The sequence below is a fragment of the Leucopleurus acutus genome (genome assembly GCF_964270905.1).
Source record: "Leucopleurus acutus genome assembly, chromosome: 2".
In the NCBI taxonomy this organism is placed as follows: Eukaryota; Metazoa; Chordata; class Mammalia; order Artiodactyla; family Delphinidae; genus Leucopleurus; species Leucopleurus acutus.
In genome coordinates, this window is record NC_139143.1 from 4,741,616 (window position 1) to 4,766,488 (window position 24,873).

Consider the following 24,873-nt stretch of genomic DNA (forward strand, 5'->3'; position numbering starts at 1 on the left):
CTACCACAAGTGTCTAGGACTACAAATGTGTATTTACCATAAGTCAGAAGCATTTCAGAGTATAATGTTGAGAAGGCTAGCTAGCATCATAATAATCAGTTGCATTCATCATCCTAGAATACCTTCACTGTATCATCGTTCTGCTTAAAAATTTCTAATTGTTCTCCACCATTTTTAGAATAAAGTCCAAATTCCTTAGCCTGGAACTGCAGGCCCCTATTTATTCAACAGCAATGTACTGACTTCCTTCTCTGAAGCAGGCAGGTACTAAGGATAAAAAGATGAACAACAAAGGGAGCCTTCCATTGAAGAGCTCACATCCCAGTGAAGAGGCCTCAGAAGCAGCTGCCAGAGATGCAGCCGATGGAAAGTCAAGGGAAGGCTCAAGTTTCAGGCTACTCAACGCAGACTCGGAAGACTGGCTGGTTCTCAGACGAAGAGTTAGAGCTGGTTTTCCATTTTACGAATACCACTTTGGCAGCCATAGACAGAATGAATCAGAGCCTCATGTCGCACTCTTTTTGCCAAACTGGCCCATTTTTGACCTTTAGAAACCCTAATTTTGCCTACCGCAACAGCTTCCAGTCACAGCCCAGCACACACCCCTCTGCTTCCCTGGGGCCTCGGGGGAGTCCACGCAAACCCCAGGAGACCCCCTGTCCGTTGATGTCCCTGCAGTAGCCTGACACTATGGTGTGCTCTACAGGCACTAAGGGCCTTCCTCACATTGTCAATGACACCATCGGTCAGGGTTATAAAATCCTTGGTGACAAAGGCTGTAGCAGATTCCTCTGAATCTCCCATCATATCCAGCACAGTTCTTCTTCCACAATACGCCTTCACAAGGTACAGTGAATAACCACTGCTTATCAGCTGGATTCTATTTTATCAAAACAATAAGTGTGTTTAAGTCCCTAAGTAGATAGCATGGAACAAGGAACAGTGGTTTTAAAAGTCACAGTTTCTCAAATTTAAAAACAGAAGTAGTATTTCCAAAAAATAACCCTAAAATCCCTGCATGTTTTTTTCATATTATTTAACTACTTGTAATACATACAAAAATCAAAACTGCAGGCGTGGCAGCAAGAATACCAACCAGAAAACCAAGGCATAATCCATGATCAGAATCTTAGGCTGTAATAAGAAAGCAGGCAAACACAAGTCCATCTCTCTCTCTTACACACACACACACTTATTCACAACTGTTGCCTCTCCAGGTCAAAGCCTAAGAGATTAAAACAAGCCTGGCCGCTTGGAAACAGAGGCCAAATAGACCTACTTATTATTTAATATTTAAACAAAAGAGAAAACTCAAGAATGGCAAAACCATTATTAATGTATGTCCAAGAACACCTTCCTAACTGAAAGTTGGCAATCAAATTATGCACATCTCTGTATCTCCTGGGATTTACAGTTTTGCCATCAAAAATGTCCATTACAGTCAACTACATAGAAGTTGACTAATCTGCTGTCCTGATACAGACTTCTCCCTGTTGCCCACCTTTTGATGGTTTCACTCTTTACTTCCATCAAACAGAGGTAAACTGGAAGAACATCTACCTATATTTTGTTTAATATGTCAAAGATATATTAACATAAAACCCAGTGTCCTAACAAACGTAGTTATTTCATTAATTGTCAAAGTTTAATGAGGTCTTTACTTCAATTAAAGCGCTGTCCCTTTCACGTGTCATTTTTAAGAAACTGATTTGCTTTACAACATTTTGTTAAATGTTAACAAAATATATTTTAAGTACAACTTGTGGATTAGTCCACCATCTAGGTGAAATTTCTCAAATAATCATTTCTTCTGTTATAGCACTGAATGAAATGTAAGAGTCCTACAACCCTACAAGTTTAGAACTTCATTGTTTCTGTTTACTTCTTCAGTGATGTTATCAAGGAGATTCTCACGAACATAAATAATAACAGTGGAAGAAAAGCACTTGAATATGATACGCAGAATACAACTTAACCCACTTGCACCAAGCACGGTCTTTGTAATGTCTCACTTAACGCTCTCAGCCTCAGTTACCTAAAATATCAAATACAACTGGAGGACATGACTTCCAAAGTCCCTTCCAGTCTCAAACATCCACCAAATTCTAATTTCCTCTGAAATAAATAAGTCACGTTGCATAAATTGGAGCAGTTCCCTCTGAGCCAGGGACCCTGGGCTGCTGCAGGTCAGTCCCCGCCCCCAAGAAGAGCCTCCCTAGGATGCCTGAGCCATTCCTAAGATCCCTTCATGAAAGTCTTCACGGAATAAAACACTACTGAGAAACAGTCAGTGGCCAATTAATCTGAAATCTAAAATACCAAGAAGCGAAAGTTTTTATTTGCTTAGAATGACATTTCAAGTACACAGCTGACCTCACAAAAAAAACTAAGTTAATGCTACTGGGTTTGTTACTGTTTCTGAATTATTTAAAGATGATGTGATGCTCTAAGATTCCAATTTATAATTATTTACCTCAAGGTACAAGGAAACTATCATGTGTTTAAAGTTAATGGGAAAAACCATATAAAATAGATGACATTCTCAGTTTCATAACTTATCCCCTTTTAACCTTTCCCATATAGATATTTCTCTTACATTAAAAAAAAAAACCAATCATTTTATGAATGCATATTAGAGCATCATTTCATGAAGTACTTTATACAGTTTGTCCTATTATGAATCAACATTGAAAAATGTGTGAGCTATAAGGCCATTACTAATTCACACATTTGTAAATGACTATATGAATGTAATTTATTTAATAAGCCTGAGAATTTGTTGTTTCAAAGAAAAAATCGTATGTCCTCTTATAGAAAATACTCCCTGTGTCGTCTTACTGTGAATCTGTAAATCAATAAGCAAAAGGCACACACCATTGGACTATCTTCCTAAAAGATTATTATGATTATCAAATATTATTACAAAGTCATAATTATCAGCAAAAAAATGCTGTAGCCAAAGGGAGAAAATATGGTAACAACAAAAATTATGAATTCTAGCCCTGACTCTGTCACTGTCCAGCAAATGCAAGCTTAGGAAATCCACTCAGTGTCCTCCCTTTACCATCTGTCCAGTGAAGAAAAGCCTGCCCATTCCTCAAGCAAACCGTTAAAAGGAAAAGAAAGCTCATGCAAACCTCTTCTGCCATATTTTCATCTAGCTATACAGTTAAAACAACAGATTTCAGGGTATACACTGAACAAATCACTTTAGAATAAGTAACAAAATGTTAGCAATGTAAATACTGATTCTAAATTATGACACAACTGTATTATTAATTTTCTCTCTGTAACAGAAAGGCTTTTAAATACTAGTTTTAACTGCATGCTTAATTTTCACCTGAAAATCCAAAAGAAAAAAGATCTTCATGTTTCCTTGTTGCCATGATTTTTAGGGTTTCCAAATTCTGTTTATATGTCCTCTTCCAGCAAAATGAGTATGAATATGCTTTACTGACATCTTACACTTACAGTTTTGTAATTTTTTGAAATTATTTATTTATTTATCTTTGCCTGCCTTGCATCTTCGTTGCTACACTCAGGCTTTCTCTAGTTGCAGTGCGTGGGCTTCTCGTTGCGGTGGCTTCTCCTGTTGCATAGCACGGGCTCTAGGCGCACAGGCTTCAGTAGTTGTGGCACATGGGCTCAGTAGTTGTGGCTTGTGGGCTCTAGAGCGCAGGCTCAGTAGTTGTGGCTCATGGGCTTAGCTGCTCCACTGCATGCGGGATCTTCCCCAACCAGGGCTCGAACCCGTGTCGCCTGCACTGGCAGGCGGATTCTTAACCACTGTGCCACCGGGGAAGCCCTGTAATTTTTAAAAAGTTCCCACAGGCACCTTCTCAAGACATCACAGTGGAGTGAGGGGGGGAATAATTTCCAGGTTACAGGTGAGAAAACTCCAAAGAGGCAAGTTATATGACTTATCCAAGATCATACAAGGAGAAAATAATAGAATTCAGATTTCCTGACTCCTATAAATCAGTATTAAGTTCAGCCTATTGTGTGTCTCTTCACACACACTCACTCTCACACACACACACACACACACACACACACACACACACACACAGCCCTGAGTAACTGTGGCTTCTTCCTGGAAATCGAAAGACTGCAGAAATCTGCATACAAACAAAATTTTCTCAAGCTCTGTAAAGCCACAGTTCACAGCTAGGGTTTCATGGGCTGGAATGCAATCCTCAAGACCACAGAAAAATTGTGTTTAGCTCAAAACCCAACCACATCCTGGAAAGTTCTGAGCCGGCCTCGGGTCCCCAAATCCCTTGTTTTTCCTAAATGAGCACTTCTGCCATTATAGGAGTCTTCCTTACACATCCTGCTTTACCAAGGATAATCCTTCTGGCCAGGATAATCCTTTTTAAAAACAGTATTTATAATACCCCTTTACTGTTCAAGAATCTTTATAAAATTCCCTGTCACTTAACTGTTAGACAAAATTTAAATTCACCTTAAGTATTCAAGGCTTGCTAGGCAAATGAATAAAGCAAACATAAAGAGGCCCATCCTGAAGAGTAGCTATTTCCATTTTGAAAAATCATGTATTTCACACTTAAAAAATACTTGACATAAAGAAAAAGATCATTTTTTACTATAATCCATTTTGATCTAAAAACTACATAAGGATACACTTCCAAATAATGTTTTCATTAACAAATCGCAACAGAATGCATAAAACACAAGGTCCTATATTAGACTGGGTGACAAAAAAATGTAAAAATTAATTATTATTTCCTTCTCTCAAAGAGCTTAAAATATAGCAGATAAGAATAAGGACGAACTATGAAATTGCAACAATTTATGATACTGACCATATTCCATATCAAATGATATTCCCAATTTTCTAAGTTTTTTTAATGTAAAAAAAGGAGAGGTTAGGTATCAAATGCTTTTCTGCTCTAGTAAGCTTATGATACAAGTTTTCTTACTGAACCAAACAAGGTAATGAATCATATAACTAGATCTTTTCTATTAAACCACCTTTATATGCTCAGATAAACCCTCCTTGATTAATGAATGACTGACTCTTCAACTGTTCTATTAGTCTTAATTTTATTACAGAATGTACACCAATATTCAGAAGTCTTTTCCAAACTCTGTTCTTTAAAACACCGGATTCCCTTAAGTTGTTATTGGTATTCCACAACCAAAACAGAGAGACAGGGAGAGATCCATCATCAAAGGTATCTGCAAAATACTGGGCTAAACAAATACTGGGCTAGACTTCTCGGGGACCCTAATATGCTAAAAAGTGCACTGTGACCCTCAAAAATGGTACCCTATACAGATTTTTCCAAAACTGTCTAGCCACAAAATTCTTCCACAGAACTTCCATTAATCTCTTGGAGAACTCTGGTAATCTGTTAAACATAGCTTGGTTGATATTTTATTTAAATGTTTGGTCCAATTTTTGGTATTAAGAATATACTAACTCAAGAGCATGAATCAGAAGATTCCCATTCATTTAATTTTATGAAGTGAAAATATAAAAACTGGGCTTAGAAGTCTGTTGTGAAGGCAGTTCATGTAACTTCAATTCTTCATAGTTACTGGTCTGCTAATGATTACAGCGAGTCAGTTTTTTTAAAACTGTCCTTTACTGTCTTCAGTGCTTTTCTTTTTTTCATTCAATTCTACTCTGGAATTCTTATTCTTAACCTTCTGTGTTTTCTGTTGTGTATTCCTTACAGATCTTGGCCGACCTTTTTATTTTTAACCTTTCTATGTTTCTTTGTTCTAAGTATCTTTTGAAAGCAGGACACAGTTGAGGATTATTTTTTAGGTTGAGTCCATCTTTTACAACAGAAATTTAATACATTTAACACATTTAACACGTTAAACACATTTAATGTAAATTGTTTCACTGGTATTTGTCTTTTGTTTCCTTCCTGTTTGGTTTGTTTTTTCATCTCTTGCCGTATGAACCATGTTTGCTTGCTTTAATCCTGTCCAGCTACTTAGAAAGCATATATCCCCTCCTATTTTAAATTCTACTAATGGTGACTTCCAAGTTTTTTTAAGTCCTCCACTAACCAGTTTTTGGCTGATTATCAAGGGAAAAGTAAAATCCATCTTATGATGCACATTCCGATCCAGGTTAGCCAAGGACTGATCATGCCATTACTTTTCCCCTAATGCTCCATCTCCAGAGATTATACGTTTTATAGCCATAGCCTATCCAAGTTATCCCTGGCATTTTGTACTATTTCCAACCTTGAATAACACCTGTTTAGTCCTGCTTTTACATCTAATCTGCTCCAGTGCTCATTCCCAATGCTTCCGTACAAAGATGGCCCCTTCCCAAACTCTTAGTCTTGACTTTTCTCCTGCAGTACATCTATAAGTATTTTTTCTAAAGGTCACACATGCAACACATTTTCTCTACCCCTGAAACCGTCACTCCCTTTTAATCACACGTGAACAATAATTTGGCTATTTATACACTGTTTTAGCCACAACACCATGCTTTGTTCTCTGCAGTAACGGGTCCGTTACTTCCAGTATTTTGTGATACTAAAGAGAACACGTTAATCCCTTCCAATTTCTGGGATGAAGATCCAAGTTCCAGTGACTTACTTTTATCAATTATTGGTTAATGTATTTACTTCTACTTAATGTACTACCTGCTTGGAATAAATCAAGCTAGCAATCTGAAACACCACCATAAAGGGCGTGATTAGAAAATTATTTTATCTGCTGCTTTCCTTTCCACACAAAATACATCTTTTGCTCGATGATCAATGAGCAATTCTGCTTATTTGCTTGCTCAGGTTTCCTTTAACAGCAAGTCCCTTGATTATTTAAATCAATAATTATGCATTTTCATCTGGCACATAGCCTGCCTCTTACATACTGATGATTTATGAACCAATAGCTCCAGAATCTCATTTCCAACCCTACTGGCTGGATCTCTCTGCCTGATTAGCCAAACCAGAAACATCTAAAATCTTGACCACTTCAAATCCATTCTACTCTGTATTCCCTCCTCAGTGAATGGCACTGACACTCAGTCATATAGTTCCTAGGCCATCACAGACCCTTTGACTCCCTCACCTGCACGAGTTCCCAACTCCCATTAATTCTACCTTCCAAACCTCTCTCTGCTTCTCCTGGACTCTCATGATCCTTGCAGCTATTATAACCAATTAATTGTTCTTCCTGACTTTGGTAATGTAATTCCTACTCTCCACACCCACCATAATGATCAATCTCAAACGAAAACCTCCATATGTCACACTCCTGCCTAAAACCCTTTAAGGAATGAAACTTTTCTTAGCCTTGCTGGCTTGCATATAAATCCTATACTCTGGCCTTAATGAACCATTGACACTTCTTCCAAATGCCAGGCTCTTTCACGCCTGTGTGCCTCTGACACAGGGTGCCATCCTAGCTGAAACACCCTTCCAAGCTAGCCTGCCTGCCTGGCCAACCTTGCTTCACACTCAGGTGAACCTTTATAAAATACCCCTTTAAGTAATTTGTCCCAGGGCATTTTAGTGACTCCATTATCTGTGCATTTGAGGTCCAATACCTCACTAGGTCCAATAACAACACAAGCAATTACTATTTAAGGGCAGAATCTGTCTCTTCCTTTTTTTTTTTTTTTTTTTTTTTTTACCTCCAGTACATATGAAAGTCCCATAAACACTTGTTAAATAATCAAATTTAGAAAACAAGAATTTATAAAGAACACAGGTCTAACAATCAGGACCTAACTAGTTCAAATTCACATGAGCATCTACTGACACTTTTGAGCGATCAAGGACAAGTTATTGCTCTGCTCTGAAGGAAAGCTCACGATGAGCACACAGTCTGTGGTGACACAGCAAGGCCCCAAATCCTTCTCCCTGAGTGGCAAATACGGGGAGTTTTCTACCAGAAACAAGTGCCTGGAAGAATGAAGTATTACTACTTCTCAAAAGGGTTAAAGTTCAATACAAATAAAAGATGGTATTATTTCTTCTGTTTATCGTTACAGAAGAATTTCCCTATGAGGATAAAAAAAACAAGTGATCCTTACTCACCCCTTTCAAAGAAATTTGTCCAAAAAAGCTTTTGACACTTTCCATTTGTTTTGGTTAACTGTGGGCACAGGATGCTGTTACAAACACAATAAATGTCCCTTATCATTCTGCCATGTCATTCAGTTACCCACACAGCAACAACGAAGGCCTGGCAAAAGCAGGTGATCACTAGGCCAACCATTCAGCTGTAATACCAGAAAAAAGCATGGTAGCCGAACTGTAACCATCCATGGCAAAAGACTGACATACGTTAAAGAGCTAAGATAAATAGCTTGGACCCATCTTCCAAATCTGATTATAAAAAGCATTCCTTGTACTAAATAATTCATAGTAGTGAATTCTATCATAACAAAGCTGATAAGACCCCCATGGAATACAAGCCAGTACTTGGGAACACTTTAATGAGTATGAATTATGTATTGTAAGGTCATTTGTTTTAACAGCCTTTTGTCTGTAACAAGCACTCACTAACTGAAAAATCATCACTAAAAAACACTTATTTAAATAAAGGAAAAATTTAATAGATTTTTCTGAATTAACACAGATTTTATATTTTATCCTTATTTAAAAAAAGCTTATAAACTGCTGTTTCTTCATTTGTTTAGCACATGTGCTCTACCACAGTCACTGCTCTATATTCTGATTATTCCTGAACTTCCAAAACCCTCATTTCTTTCCAGGCTAGTTTACAGTAAACTATGAAGTGGTTTTAAAAGATGTCCTATCACTTCCTTCCTTTGATGCTCCTAAACCCCAGGCAAGGAAAGGAGCCCTACAGCCCAGTGGTAAAGGCAGGACTCCCTGCCAGGGAACTTCTCCACTGACCCACACCCAGGGCCCCACGACATTCTCACGACCTGAGTCAGTCATAACAACAGAGTCTATCTAAGGGACAATTAGGTTAGTAGGACACAATCAGTGTCTAGCAAAACAAACTGAATGTGTTACTCTACTTCTATGAAAACTCCTGCCTTGCCCCCTGAGGCTGCCCACCCTCCCCCCTCAAAAACAGAAAGAAGAAGAATTAGACCTCTTGGCTGCTTGACCTCCGTTTTACTGTGCACAGACTTCCAATGCAATGAAAATTAACAGAAAATTAAGAAAGAAGGGAGAAAAAGCAAGCAGGAAAAGCCACTGACTCACAGTCACACAAAACTGTCCTAGCTTTTAATAAAAAGATTTCTCAACAAACTTAAGTAAATCATGGCTATACTTTATGTTTTAAAATTTACCTTCTGAGGAACTAAATTCAATCGCTGTTACTCTCTTCTTCATACCACAGAACCACACAAGTCTTTAAACGGATTCTGTGAAGCTGACCAAGGCGGCTGCGGGGCAGACTTTCTCAGCCAACACCGCCCATCATGTCACTGCTGCTGCACCGCCACGCAGTCCTCTCCTGCTCTTCTGAACACACACTACAAATCATGCCAAACTTTTACATTCACTAGAAACAAATGTACTTTCTCTGGCACACTCATCATGTGAAACTATGATTTTATGAAGATACTACCCAAAGAACAAGGATGACTGTTTTACATTAATAGTGGCAATAATAAACACGGTAGGATGAGGAAGCTACCTAGGACTGTACGTGAGACTTTAAACATAAAGGACTCATAGAAAAAAACCTGAAAATCTAATTAATAGTGATTACAGACTTACACTCAAAATGGAATTATATCATTGACATCTACTTCAGTTTTGTTTTCAGAAACCTTCTGACTCTGCAGAAGTCCATTCCTCTGACTAAAGAACTGATAAAATCTTAGAAAAATGGCAAACAGTAAGAGGCTTTAAAAGCACAGATTCATTAAGGAGGGAAACAGCCTTATTGGGTCTTCACAAGAAACACCTTACATGTCATACTTACAGCTGAAGTCAGGCAGCAACACAGAAGTTAACTTTTAATTTCTCCCAGGATTCACTGAGTATTTACTTACCTTTTAGTGAACCTGCCCTTTTACGTGAGGAAGGCTGGACAGGCCCTGACACACCTTCCCCAGGCATGCTCACCTGCTTCCACCTTCCACGCTGATGACCCCAGAGCTGCTCCCCTGCCGGACTGCTCTGCGGTGTTCAAGCCACATGCAACCACCAGCTACCTACTAGACAGGTCATGCGGGCCTCCCACAGGCATCCAAGGTCCACGTGAGCGAGGCCTTCCCCACCCCCGCCCCACCAAGAAGCCATGTTTGTTCTTAACTTGGGTAGTTCTGGCGAATGCACATTGAATGAGAACGGAGGAAGCTGTTCTGTACTCTCGGCGTAAACAGCAGGGCTCTGAACTCTACACTGATCTGGTTAATATTTCTTCTCCTTTGCTCTTCAGCACTAGGCACTATGGTAACTTTATCTAAAACTGAGGCAAAACCTGTATTTCCTTGTATCTTGGAGTATTTCAACTTTCCCTTCCCAAGCCAAATGGAGGGATCTGCGCCCTTCTGACAGTCACTGACTGGATGGTGCTCCACGTGGGAGGCCATCTTGGCACTGCAGTGACAAGGGCAGACCACAGGTAAGTGTATTTTGCACAGAGCTTTGAGAAGGCCTCCAAAACCATACGAGACAAGGTTTGCCCTCCTGACCCCCATGATCATACTCCTTCTGCTTATGAAGGAGGACAGAGACAGTCACAACTGCAAAAGAATTAGAAAACATAACAGAGAGATGAATCAACTCTTCACGCTTAGTCAAAGACATCTAAACCCCTGCCTTCAATGAGGCAGCAAACACCAGGACACAAATAAAACATCCTAAGAATCTGCAAGAAAGTGAAGTCTCTCATGTCTTTATTTCATCCCATTTCAATAAACAGCCACAGCTACTCAAAGGTGGGGGACAGGGGTAGGGAGAAAAACGTGCTGGAACTGGAGATCAAGGACAATATCACCTACCCAGACCCTCTGCCGTGACTGGGACCCATCCCAGACGCCCATCTGCTTGCTTTCTTATCTTCTCCAAAACTCATTCAGCCACTTTTTGACCACAGCTAACGTGTCTACCAGTGGCTGGGAATACAAAAAGCACTGAGGTAATTCCAACCCATCAGGTTATTCTTAGGGGAGACAAAGAAACAGACTTTACAATATCAGGAAACAAGTATTCCACCAGACGCCGTGGCAGGGACTGCCAGGACAAGAGCTGATGGGAAGGATGCCCAGGCAGCCTGGCAGCCAGGCCAGCCCTGCAGAGAAAACACCGAGGTGCGTCTGAAGGAACTGTGCGAGCTGGCCGGGCAGAGGACGGGGACGTCCCGACTGACGCAGGGAGAGCGGGGCCACCACAAGCAGGGCAGGAAGACAGGAGCTAAGGATGCAGCAGAGCAAGCACCAACGCCCAACCCGCAGTTAGGAGACTAAGGGATTGGAAATTATTCAAGACAATAGTTGAAGGATTTTAAACAAGGTTAAAACCTACCTAGAAACAGGTAGAAGACGTTGGGGGTGTTTCCTTAAAAACTGAATCAACGAGTAGATAGACAAACAAATAAATTTAACTTAATCCTAAATTTTAAAAGGGGGAAAAAGTTAGAGGACGCTAAAGGGGGAAGCTATTTTTTAAAAAAGAGAAAGAAAGAAATAGCACTTCTTCTTGGTAATCTTACTTTTTCTTGGTAATTTAGAGTATAGTATAGGATCGCTTAAGTCTGGATTTTCAAATATAAACTAAATTTCTTCATACATCTCATAAACCAAACTCAACTTAATACATTTTTTTAACAAATATATCTGAGGTCCCCTTTATAATAACCTTGATTCTATTTTGATGCTAGTTCCTGACCTGCCATTAACTAAGAACCAAATAAAGAAGTATCAAAGCACTATAGCTTTTACCCCTATTAAAAACAAAACTTGAAACCATAAAGGTACAAGTAACTCTTTATAATCACATCACAGGAGAGGAAAGGGTCGATCTTCTGAGCACAGTGTTCAAGACCTTTGATAAGGTGGTACCTTCCCAGGTTAACTGCCTATGTGTCTCTTCTTGAGTTCATGAATATACAATGTATTTCTGGTCCATCTGGCTTGGCCTTTAAATGTTTTTTAAAATAATTATTGACATTTTGATTGTTCTTTTAAACTTCTAGCAATTAAAAATATGAAAAGATACTAAATAAAACACATCTGTTTTGAAGTGGAACAACTTTTTACTATGTCAGCATTTGATGAACACAAATCAAATGATAATTTTCCATCAATTCAAATTAGTAATTATTCCTAAGAAGGGAATAACTTAGTTCAACATTTTCTCCATGAGGGGATTATCAGAACATCATAATGGAATTCATTTGGCAAATATATACAGTAAGCACCTTCTATGGGCAGAGAGAGGTTCCTTCCCCTTTACAGAAAAGCCAAACCACTTACCTTGAACTAGGAATGGGCTAGCCTCTAAGGAAGGGAAACAGAAGGATACTTGGTGAACACCTTAGTAATAAGTCAGGTTCAAATCAATGTCATCTGACTCCTGGTCCTGTTTCAATGTATGTCCTAATTAGAGGAGCTCAGTTCTTACTTTGTTCCTTGTTGCCCAAGCCTCTAATTTATACCTAATCACCCAACTGGTCTCTGTCCTGACCCCACACCCCTCTCCATCCCCACCAACTTTGTGTCTGGCATATACTCCTGTTTTTTCCCAGTCCTGGTTCCCATCTCACCCCACTCTGAGATCTTTCAAAAATTCAGAGTTCAGACACCAAGCCCAGGTGAGACCTTTACCCATTTCACTGAGTAAACCTCCCTCATACCACACCCTGTGGGCCCCTGTGTCTGCCATTCACCCTATACTTCCCTGAAATCAACTGCTCAACTGTCCTGGACGTTCTCTCACTACTCGTATCTACCCAGACCTTCTGCCCCATACAGGCTCTGGGATGCAGTCATCTGCCATTCCCTGAATGGCCAGTTCTGACAAGAATGGTCCCAGGCCCTGCAGGAAACACAAATATGTACAGGACATGATTCACACCTTCCAGAAGCACATATTCCAGGGAGGAAGCTAAGACAAGTACAACAACAGGGAGAGTCGATAAGCACTAAAGGCCTAAAGAAGCAGAAGGAAGATTTCTTTGTACTTTTTGTATAACATTTGAGCAGAGTCTTAAAGGATAAAGATGATTTTTAATCACTGAGATTGAACAGCTGAAGTATAAAAAAATGGAAATTAAAAGCAGCTAGAAAAAGATAAAGCAGAGGCCAGAAAGGGTACAAAATTTATCAAAAAATGGTTAAGTTGTCAGATGGGACCAACATCTGGGGGAGAATAAAGAAGTGAATCTGGAAAGGCAGGTCAGGGTTGAGGCTGAAGACAGAGGTCCCGATATAGAGCTGTTAAAGACGGGTGAGCCAGGAGTGATCATACAGATAATACTGCTCACGCCTGTCTCCCATCTTCCGCAATTAATCAAAACTGAGTTTTAAAAGCATAAAGATAGATCTTTGTTTAGATTATTTGTCTACCTACTGTGAGCTACTTACCAATACCCCCAAATTTCTTTCTTCAACCTGTGAATTGGTGGGGCCCAGTAGGAAAGTGGGGAGAATAAAGGAACAAATGCGAAAAGGAGGATCATAAAGGGAAGAGACACAGACTCACCCTTACAGCTGCCGCAGCTCTCCAGACAGCAAACGGCCTGCCTCTCTGCTTGCAGGCAAGTATGCCTTCCAAATTCAGAGAAAGCTGGCCTTGATTTGAAACTAAGCTTAACATCAAATGCTGTGCAGCCAACTGGATCATCTTTCCAGGGGTCTCAAGATGCATACGCAAATACCCCACAAACTTCACAATGAAGAAAAATGGATGTTCATTTGGGTCTTACTCTGGAAACACTGCCATTCAGAGGCTGACAACCCATCTCGTGAACAAAAAAGGCCTAGGAACTGTAGCATGCCCTGCAGGGACCACAGCCCGGGAGACAGGGTGCCCTGGCAACCGAGCACATCGTTGCAGCCCAGGCTCCTTTTTATTAACTGAACCATTAATCACACCCCGTGATCTCTCTCCTAAGCCAGACACTCAACTCTTAAACTGAGTTCTGTGGATATTAATTTAACTCACCCTAAGACCCGGTGCTTGGCCTCTGAAAACATACAAAAACGAACCTGGACTCAATCCAGGACTTCAAAACCTTCTTTGTCAAGCTGTCTCTTCTTACATTATTTATGATCTACATATGTATATGTGTATAAATATATATTTCTTTAAGGTGGGTGTAGAAATGGTGATAAACAAAAAGGGCCTGAATTTATTGATACAATCCAAATTAATTAAAGAAAAAGGTAAACAAAAAATCACTGATAGAAAGTAGTTTTAAAATGGCCACATAGGCTTGCTTAAGTAAAGAACATAACTTACATGTTAAGGCCTGTATCTGGGACAAGGAGGGCAGCTAGAAAGGACTCGAGAACCAGCTCCTTGTTATCGATGGAAAAAGGAACAGGTTAGTCATCACGCCGTCATCACGCTGTTCCCAAACACTTTCCAGCTCGGCCAGATAAGCAGGACAGGAGAGCCTGGCAAAGTCAAACCCAGGAGCAAGAGAGGCAACTGCAGGTAGAGCTCGGGCCTTGGGGCCTGGAGGCAAAATCTCTGCTGCCAGGCTAAGGGCTTTGCCCTTAAGCAAAATGCAAACCATCTCGAGGTAAGGGAAGTGGTAAGCCTTCTCACCCAGCTGAGAAAAATACCCTAAAAATGCCAAAAATGGTGAGAACAGCACACAGCACAAGCAGTACACTCAAGAGGGACCGTTTGGTTGGGACAGAACTAAAATTAACACTTAGATGTACTATTTTCTCTCACTAGTTTGAAGTGGAATTTTCTATTATTACTCAATTCGTATTTACAGTTATATGTATTTATCTAATTTATTTTAATTGATTTATAACACTGATTTCAGTAATACCTGGCCACCAGTTGAGCTGAGACATTGGCTACATATGCTAGAAGGGTCTGATTACTAAGTGTGAACTACTCCAAGGGCCACACAGCCTCAGTGAGAAATGATGGTAGCAGTAGGGATGGACTTCCATCATAAATAATTTTTTAAATGAAAAAATCTTTTTTAAAAAGGCCATGTGGCATTTCTTACTGTTGCCTGAGGAACACCTCCATTAAAATCACTTGCACTATATCAGAGAACAGTAGCTTTCCAATCTGTGTATAACAACCATCTGGGGTACTTGCTTTTAAACGCCAGTGCTTGTACTTATCAAATCAGTGTTTCTGACACAGGCATTGTGAGGACCATAGTTTGAGAAACACAGTAATAGGACAAATGCTTTGAAAATACAGCCTACCACGGTGATGGCAAGAAGGTCACTATGTATTCTTGAACAGCTATACAAGTTTTCTAAAAATTATTTTCAATGTACAGATAGATATAACTATTTCAAGGAATCCTTTAGGATTGATTTGATTAATCTCTAATAACTGCTTTGTAAGATAGGATTTTCACTGAAACAGGGAACACATATAATAAACAAATGAGAACCAACTTAAGAGAGAGGCATGGCTACAGAGAAAAAGGAAACAGCCCATCATGATCTCTGAATCATGGCAAGAGAAGAAATTAAAGGGAGAAACTGGTCAGTGGGGTTAACAAACGTTTCAGTCATACACACTGTGCAAGAAGCAACAAGGACACGTAAGTTATTGTCAATACAGCAAAATGACAAACAAACAATGAAGCCTGGCCCTCATGAATCAAGGTATCTAATATAATGAAATGTGTTATTTATGAAATACTGACCAAACAACCCTGTGATCACCCAGGAGCTTTCTGGCCTTTACTATCTATCTACCACCTCTAACTAAGGACTGCTTCCTAGAACTGGCCTCCATAACGGGAATTTCTTCTTCTTTGATCCTATTTCATAGTAAGGATATAGCAACATACCCTAACGTTCCTCGTTCTAGAGGCAACAGAAATACTTCCCCACTACACAGCTGGGCTCTCGAATATTTGCTGACTTGAATCAAGGCCCTGATATGGGCAATCAGAGGTGCAATGTCACTCTATCCTCAAGTCTTTTTTTGAGCACGTACTGTGAATGCAACAAGACTGCTAATTCAAGCAAGTGAAAACAAAACACCATGCCTACTACCAAGAGCATGACAAAGGTAACACACAAGGCAATATGGACTATTGAGGAATCTAGTGGAATGTGGATTAGCAAATTCACATCCTTGAGTTTCAGTTTATTCTCACATTAAATGAAAAGGCCAGTTTAGACAATTTATAAGTTTCCTTCCAGTTCTGAAAGTATTTGATTTAGTGAATTATGGACTTAAGGTCTCCTAAGGGAAACTACAAAATAATGGTGAATGGAAAATTGATTTTGGAACAGCTCTTCTATGGTAGTATAAAATACAAACTGCAGATGACATATGTACAGGATAACCTGGGTACCTTTATCTCTCAGGTACAATCTCTGTACAACCTTAAAATATTCTGTTCAGAACAGAAAGACCAGAAATCTTAAAAATCTTTTGTGTGGTGAAGAATCTGGGAGGGGAAAAAAAAAGTACAGATTTTGCTTGTTAAATTTTAAGTGTAAGTGAATAGAAGTAAAGATGAGGTCATCAGGTGACCCTAATCCAGTAAGACTGGTGCGCTTTTAAGAAGAGAAGGAGACACATGAAGAAGGCCACATGACACAGGCAGAGACTGGAGTGGCGCACCTATCAGCCAAGGAGCGTCCAGGACGGCCGCCAACACAGAGGCTGAGAGAAGGGCATGGGGCATGTTCTCCCAGGAGCCTGCACGGAGAGCACAGCCCTGTGGGCAATTTGATTTCTGACTTCTGACCTTCAGAACTGTGAGCGTAAACACCTGTTGCTTTAAGCCACCCAGTTTGTGGTAATTTGTTGGGGCAGCCCTGGGAAACTAATACAGGAGGTGTTAAGTACCGAACCCAGAGCATCCATCACCTGGACCGCAGCAGTCAAGGGCCCCCAGAATAGCAGCGCCATCGTGAGCAGTGGCTGTGTAGTCCCAGGCTGGTGGCTTTCTGATCACGAAAGAGGCAGCAACTCCCTTGGTGGCCCAGTATTGGGAAACCTTGCTAGAAGCTCAAACTCCCTCCCAGCCACCAAATACTATTACACATGGTGTAATACATTCCTTCCTACTTAAAAGAGAGAGGGAAAGCGCGATGAGAATGATTAGAAGAGCAGTGGGAGAAGTGCCTAATAAAATACAACTCTTCATCAACAGCTGATACTTTGAACACTCTAGGTCACAAAATGACAAAGTGAAATTGAAAACAATATGCCATTCAACAACCAAAATATTTATCAAATGTAGAAACTTCATTAAAACTTTATTTTAGGTGTATATTAAAAATGTTAAAAAAATGCCATTTTTCACTGAATACCTCACCTGCTACTATGTTATTCTAAATGTGTCTAAATACCAAAGACTGTTAAACACACACACACACACACACACACACACACACACACAAAAGAAGTGAATTTGTAGGTTACCATAAAAAATTGAGAATAAACATCAATTTATTCCTATAAAATCAATCCATCAATAAACATTCTTCTTGTATAATGTCTTTCAATTTACCTGTACTTGTTAAATAACAAACCATGCTTAGAAGTAAACTATTTGAAATAAGAACAAGCTATTTGCCTGAAATAAATTACCTATTGTCCAGTTCTGGGTATCTTTATGACAGTATGCAAACATATCCCATTATTTTACTATAGGGTTCAACAGATATAAAAGGCAATGGAAGACTGGCAACTCCTTACATTTTAGAGGTATAACAATTTTTCATAAATATGTCTAACTGTTCCATTTTTCCAATCATAATATATAGAGGGTATGTGGCTTTGCTATGGTTACGACCACAAAAAAATTAGAGTAATTTGCCAGTTAAGTAGGAGAATATGAGAAAAATATCTTAACAATAAAAAAAACAGAATTGGAAGCACACTAGAAAGAATATTTTAATTTTTTCCATTTTTGAATCAGTATTTAAGTATCTTTCTGCAACTCTCACTTTTTTTGTTGTCCAAACTATAACCCCCAAGGCTCTTGTGGCTTTTTCTACCTGAGGAACTAAGGATTACTGCCCTCTCCCCACAAAGTTTAGTAAAAACATTAACTCGTGCTGGGAACAATTAAATTATAAATATGGAAATCACAGGGCAAAAGGGAAGAATAATTAAGGCAGAGAAAGTAGAAATGGCAGCAGAGCTGGGTAGGAGCCTCTTCAGATAAAGCTGGGCAGCAGGGCCTGCCATCAGAAGAAACTGAGAAGACGTGTTTTTCCCACCACAAAACGTCCTAAGAATAGAGAAAGAGGTGAAATGAAACTAACACTCACTGAGCCTACTACCCTCCTTCTACAAAGATGTTGTCATTTACTCCTCAAAGCAATGTGACCTGAGCTGAGAAAACTACGGTCTGAACAAATCAAGTAACTCAAGCAAGGTCAGAGAGTAGGAGAGAAGCCTTGGCCTTAGTCTTTTTCACATCATGGTAAACACAGAAAATGATATTTCTGCAGCAAGGTCACACAAAGAGAAGAGGCTGGTAGCAGCTGCTGGCAACTAGCCGGGAAGCTCTGAAGCCCCAGGCCCCGCCCCGTGGGGTCAATATTTCGGCCCACCCAGGACCCACTCCTGGCTAGGACTGGGAAATCCTTCTGTGTAAGCTCAAAACTGTTGCCTTTTCCACTCCATTCAACTGCTTCTCAGCAGCTGCAACCAGGTCAGCCACAGCTAACTCTACTGAAAGCAAAGAGTCAGGTACCCTGCAAGTACTCCCAGGCCACAAACGCCCGTGACCATAGCCTCTCCTTACAAATGCAGGCCCTTTTTAGAATTTTTTTTTTTTACTGGAAAAACAGTCTTTTATAAAAGACTTATCAATAAATAAATAAAAAGCTTAATAAAATGATTAAATTAGAATGCCAAAAAAAAGAAAAAAGGCTTAGTCAATTTTTCTAACAAGAAAAAAATATCTGTGCACCCTCTTGCTCATGCCAGAAATTCTCTCTAACAGCAGAAAAAGCAGTCACTCCAGTCGACTTAGAACAAAAACTACTAGTTAAAGAAACACAGCAAAGCACATTCCTTCTAGGGCTATCAGTCAATCAAGCAAAGAAAAATGTCTGACATCAGAGTCCATCTTGGCTTAGCAACAAGAAGGAAGCAGAGAGAGCGCAAATCCATTCAACATCACAGGATGGGTGTGGGATCCCCCCACCCCACCCCGGGGCAAAGAATGACAGAAATCCCTGAACAGGTGAATAAATCTGAAAGAGGCTGATATATTTATGAGGCCTCTGAGACTAAACACAAAATTTGGCAATGAATAACTGGGCGTTATTCTGAGAGGACTGGGGAAGATCAAGAGAACGTCATAAGGGATCAAAGGACCAGAAAAGGCGAACACAGTGCTGTGGAAAATCCCTGTCAGCCCAAACATCCATCCTAGAATCAGGTTTAGACCCTTGGTATTACCTTCTAGGGCAGAACTGGGCCTCCAGCCTGACTGTATACACAAAGTTTTACTGGAACACAGCCACACCCACCTGTTCAGGTATGTCCACGGCTACAGTGGCAGTAGCTGTCACAGAGACCATACGGCTCACAAGTCCAGAAATATTTACTCTTTCATCCTTTAGAGACAAAGTCTGCGAACCCCTGTTCTCTACAAAAGCAACCTGGTATGAAAAAACTGCCTTTAATGACTTACACTGATTATCAACAGAAGACCAATGGCAAGATTTACAGAAAGGTCTATTTCCATTAAGTAACAGAAAACATATAAATTTCTAAAATTTGATAGACCAATTAAATAACTTCCATTCAGTTACACACTATTCCGATTAACACTTTGGATAGCTATTGGCAAACAGTTCATTGTATCGGCTCGTTATATACATAGTATGACAGCTGTTATTTTAACAAAAGTTAAAAAAAAGAAGTTATCCTGCTCAAAAAAATTAAGGAATGTTTCAAGGCCATCTATCTGTCCTTCTCATTTCCACTGCTCACTAAAAACCATGAAATATATTCTCTAAGTGTTTTCCTTATTCTGTAAAGATATATAATACACAGGGATAATCAAACTATTAATCACCAAAAGAGGAATCAGCAGTTTAGAGGTTTTATAGCTCTAAGAATGAATGGTTCTACATTAGTTCTATGTATAAGTTCAAAATTTCTCAATTGCCGTTATATCCTGCAAATAAATATATTTGATTACAATTATATAAATTCCCTATAAAATTGAAGGGAGGAAGAAATGAATTGAAACATTCGAAAGTATGAAGAAATGCTTCTTAAAACATCTTGTTATACATTTATAGAAATGCTGATAAAATAATTGCTGGTAAGGCAATTCAGAGCAAACATTAATCGCACATGTCATTTCCAAAACACCCTTAGTATTATGCTAAGTTTGCTGCTATGTTTTATGAATGATGTACTAAAACACCTACCCACATAACTCTTGAGCAAATATTTGAAGGGACAAATATATTAACTTGAATGAAACCAGGAATGTGGACAGTGTATTGCTTTATGCAGCTGCCCTGCACATTTTTTAAACACCAAAGCCTGTTTTAAAAAAAAATCAAAACCTGAAAGGAATTTTGGGGACCTATTACCTAATTAAGCAACTTCTTTTCCAAAACTGCATTAAGTAATCGTTATTCTCTCCTCTCCAGATGCCCTGAACAGTGGCTACACTAGTAATACTGGAAAGATACATTTTAAAACATCAGACAGTTCCAATGAAAACAGTTTTTGGTTCTAGAAACACCATAAAACTCTCTAATGATTTCTCTGACTACATATTTAAGTTAAAAAAAAAAAAAGAAATCTACATTTCAGTAAATGCACAAGAGTCGGGAAGAAAATACTTAAATGTTTGCAATAAACCAGAGCCTCACACTGCCAACTGCAACCACCAGAAAGATGAAGGGAGGGGAGTACGAGATCAGATACTCCTGCGCACAAACTATACCCGCGTTCTGGTCATGAGGAAACTACAAAACTGAGTTTTACTATTCGGGTAGGTTAACACCCGAGGCCTCAAACCTCCCCTCCCCACCAGTATGCGGCCATCATACCAGGCGTGCTTTCCTCATTCTTGGAGTAAGTGCTGCTTTAGGGGCTGGAAAAGCGCTCTTGAAATTGTCCAGCCAGGACAATGTGTGAGTGGGAAAGGGCGTGGAGGGCGCTGCAGGTGTGACCCGAGTCAACGACCCCGAGCAGCACAGCAGTGCAAACTAGGAAATGAGTCTGCACTCCAGGGACGGTCTTTACTTTTTTAGGTGAAAAAAAAATTTTTTTAACTGTGGAAAGAGTCCCAAGTAATTGTAAAAACGCTTAAGGATTGGGATTCTGACATTTCTTGGTTTTCATTTTCAGATAATTTCAAAGAACGAGGAGGGGGCTCGTGAGAGAAACGCGTAAAATGAGGAGGGGGCTTGTGAGAGCCCCTCCTCCCCTCCATTAGTCACACCAACCGGTGGGTCCAAAGCGCGGCTGAACCTTGAAAGGAGACGAGCACCACGGGGTCCTAGGAACCTGCCGCTGCGCCCTCATTTTACGCCTGTTTCTCTCACAACCTCCACTTACACTGCCCGTTTACCCCACACGCCCCCCCATCTCACAAGCCCCCTCCTCGTTTTACGTGTTTCTCTCACAAGCCCCCTCCTCGTTTTACGCGTTTCTCCCACAAGCCCCCCCTCCTCGTTTTGCGTGTTTACCTCACAACCTCCCCTTATCTTGCCCGTTTATCCCACACACCGCCCCCCTCCCTTGAGCCCCCGGGGCCGGGGGAAGTGCCCGCCCTCCAGCGGGAGCAGCGCCGTCCTCACCGCGCATTGGCTGTGGAGGCCGTCAGTCTGAAGGGGGCGGGGCCTCCTGCTCGAGAGCCGAATCTCAGGACCGCGCGTCTTGCAAGGTCCCGGGCTGCCCCAGACCCCGGGAAAGCAACCAGCTTCCACTAGGGGTGCCTTAGCCTTTTAGTTTCAACGCCCTCCTCTCGCCGTCCCCATAGTTTCTACCCCTTTGACGCCTCCGAGACGCAAAGTTTTTCAAAGCTCCAACATCTCTCCCCCACCCCAGCAAGCTCCCACCTAGTCCAGGGCCAAGCTGAGGATGCTGCGGTTTTAGGAGTGAAGCAACCTGTGGACTGGATCTCCTCGACGGTGGCGAGAGATCCCTTCGTCTGGAAATGAAGTTGCTTACGCTTTATGTTAACCGTTTTGGGGACACTGGCCTTCATCAAGCGTTACAGCCAAGAATACTCGGCATCAATTCAGCAAGAGTTGCCACAAAGCATTACAGAATTAATTGTATCTCTTGTCTAACTATTCAGCCTTTCAGTGTTTGTCTGATAGTCCCAAACGTACCATAAACTTTTTGAGTGAAAGTACTATGCCATTCTCCGACCACACCCGGAGCAGCTCAAGCTCCTAAACAGAACAGATGGGTCTCACACACACATTCTGTACTTTATTCTGTAATGCAACCTGGCGAGACACTCTGCTGTAGCCTGCTGGGAGTGTGCATACTCCTTGAAACTGCAAATTCCTTGGAGAAGGAATTAGAAACAGTGGTTCTAATTATAACGGGTACACAATGCTCTACAAACCATGGGCATCTGATCGTTTCAACTGCATCCTTAAGATCAGTAGCCTCAAAGGAGGGGAAAAATCATTCCACTTCTGCAATGTTTCTGACTTTCAATTCCATCACCAACAATGCTCAAGATTGGAAACATATCTTACTGTAAAATAAGTATATTCTTAGTATCTATCCCTAACAAGACCTACAGCTGTGCAAGAACAAGATTCACCTGTTTGAAACATCATCTCCCAAGGCCTACAGTATATAGGAAAGAGGTAACAGGGATTCTTAAATCTCACTGTAGGATCCTTCCTCTAGGCTGTGTTCGATTCCTGACCCTGTCCTGGGGCAATGTGGTCTTACTTTTCTCCTTTCTTCTCTGCGCTCCCCTTCGCCTCTCTGGCTTGGGCCTCAGTGTTCAATGTCTTTCTTTCTTTTCCATTGCCACTATCACCACCAATGTTCGCTACTGCCTTGCAATCCCTCTCTCTGACGCTTCCTAGTTCTGACAGAGTCCCAGGAAAGCTCCTTCTCCAACAGACCGGTCACCCTCCCCGCACTTCTCAAGGCCGGTCTGCAAGGCTCCCACCACCCACCTCTCCTCAGAAGTTCGCTCTGCCCAGTCCGGCTGAGGCTGACGGCTGACAGCTGAACCCAACCAATCCACGTGGAATAAATAACCGCCGCCGCCAATGAGCGTGCGGCGGGAGGCGGAACTTCGCCAAGTTCCTCGGGTCCCCGAACCGAGACCTGTTGCGCCGCAGCCGTGGCCGCGGAGTTTCTTAGTTACGGCGGCGGCCTCGGACGCCCGAGCCGCACGGGGCACGAGGCTCTCGCCACCGCCCACGACCGGACCAAAGCCCCCGCCCGCTCGTCCGCGCGCCCCGCACAGCCTCCTCTCCCCCTGGCGGGGTCCCGAGGCCGCCGCGCGCGAGCCGGACCTACCTCCCCTCCCGCCTGGCTCCCGCAGGCGGCCCCAGCCGCCGGGGCCCCGGCCCGCGCGCCAGAGACCCCGGTGGCGACTCACCAAGAAGCGGGGAGCTCTCCGTTCTCCGGCCGGCGAGGGACCCGGGGCGGGCGGGCGGGCGGGCGGCTCGGCCAGGCGGTGCCGCGCACAGGCCCGCTGGGCCAGGGGCTGTGGCTGCTAGGCCCGGAGCGCTGGCCACCTCCCGCCGCGCCGCCCCCGCGGACGCTGCAGGCACGGAGACCCACCCTGTGCACGGCGAGGCGCGTCCGGAGCGCGAGCTTAGCTGTGGCCCATCCTCCCAAGACTCCCGCTCCTCCTCCAGCGGCTGCTGCTGTCAGGAGTGTAAACATCCCGGCATCCCCGAGGAGGGGGCGGAGCGGGCGTCGGCACCGCCCCCACGCCGAGCCCCGCCCCCGAGCCCTGCTCTGGCCGCACGAAGCATCCGCTGGCCTGCGCGGAGGGACCCCTCGACTTACGCGCTGGAGCCCGGGCGGGTCTGGAGAAGCCGTCCTGTGGTCAGGCCGAACCCTATTCCCCTCTTTCCGCCAACTTCCCTCCAAGCCGGGGGTCGGCTGCTTTTTGAGAACTTTATGTTTAAGTGCCCTATTTGCAAGCGGTCAGCCGAATTGGTGACAACGCTTTCTTCTTCTGGATCATAGCGTTTTGATCCCATCGTCTTTTCCTAGGTGATGTAACTGCCTCTGCGCTTGAGAAACTTACATTAAAGTAAGAGACCCAGCTTAGAGGACAGTGGCTTTTAGGACATTCCTGAAAGCGGAACTACCTGGTTTGGTCCCTAAGAGTCTTTGGGGGATGGAGGGACATTTGTTATATCCCAGAACCCTAGTACATGGAACTGCAGAAGGAATGCTTTGAATTAAGCCGCTTCGCTACTTCAATAACCTGACACGCGTTACCGGAGGACACGGCTAGAAGGCAGTATAGAGTCAACCACACCTTGATTGTAATCTCAGCTCAGGGGTTATTAACTCTGAGTATTATGTTATTTCATCTCTCCCAAGTCTCAGTCTCTTTAAATGTAAAAGGAAAATAGTAATAATACCTGTCTCTAGAACTAGTATAGAATTAAATGAGATACAGCAAAATGCTGAAGCACAAGAGCCTGGCATAGAAGTGCTCATTAAGCAGTTGCTATTACTCCTAGGTCCGTTCACTAGTTTGGCTTCCCAACCAAAGGGATTCGAGCTAAGAATGAGTAGATTATAGCTCAAATGCTTAAAATGTTAAAGCCATGGAATT

At 41.9% G+C, this 24,873-nt stretch overlaps 1 protein-coding gene across 3 annotated transcripts in view; it reads right to left on the reverse strand.

Annotated features, from left to right (window-relative positions):
- NEK7 (NIMA related kinase 7) overlaps positions 1 to 23,955 on the reverse strand; it is a 147,811-nt gene extending 123,856 nt beyond the window's left edge. The window contains exon 1 of one of the 3 annotated variants that reach the window (XM_082857576.1): positions 23,859 to 23,955. The gene's annotated coding sequence lies outside the window, so the exon portion shown is untranslated. Of the gene's footprint in view, positions 1 to 14,396; positions 14,439 to 23,673 lie in introns of those variants that run through there. The other 2 variants (XM_082857575.1, XM_082857577.1) reach the window with 2 other exon arrangements.
- Positions 23,956 to 24,873: the final 918 nt, after the last annotated feature.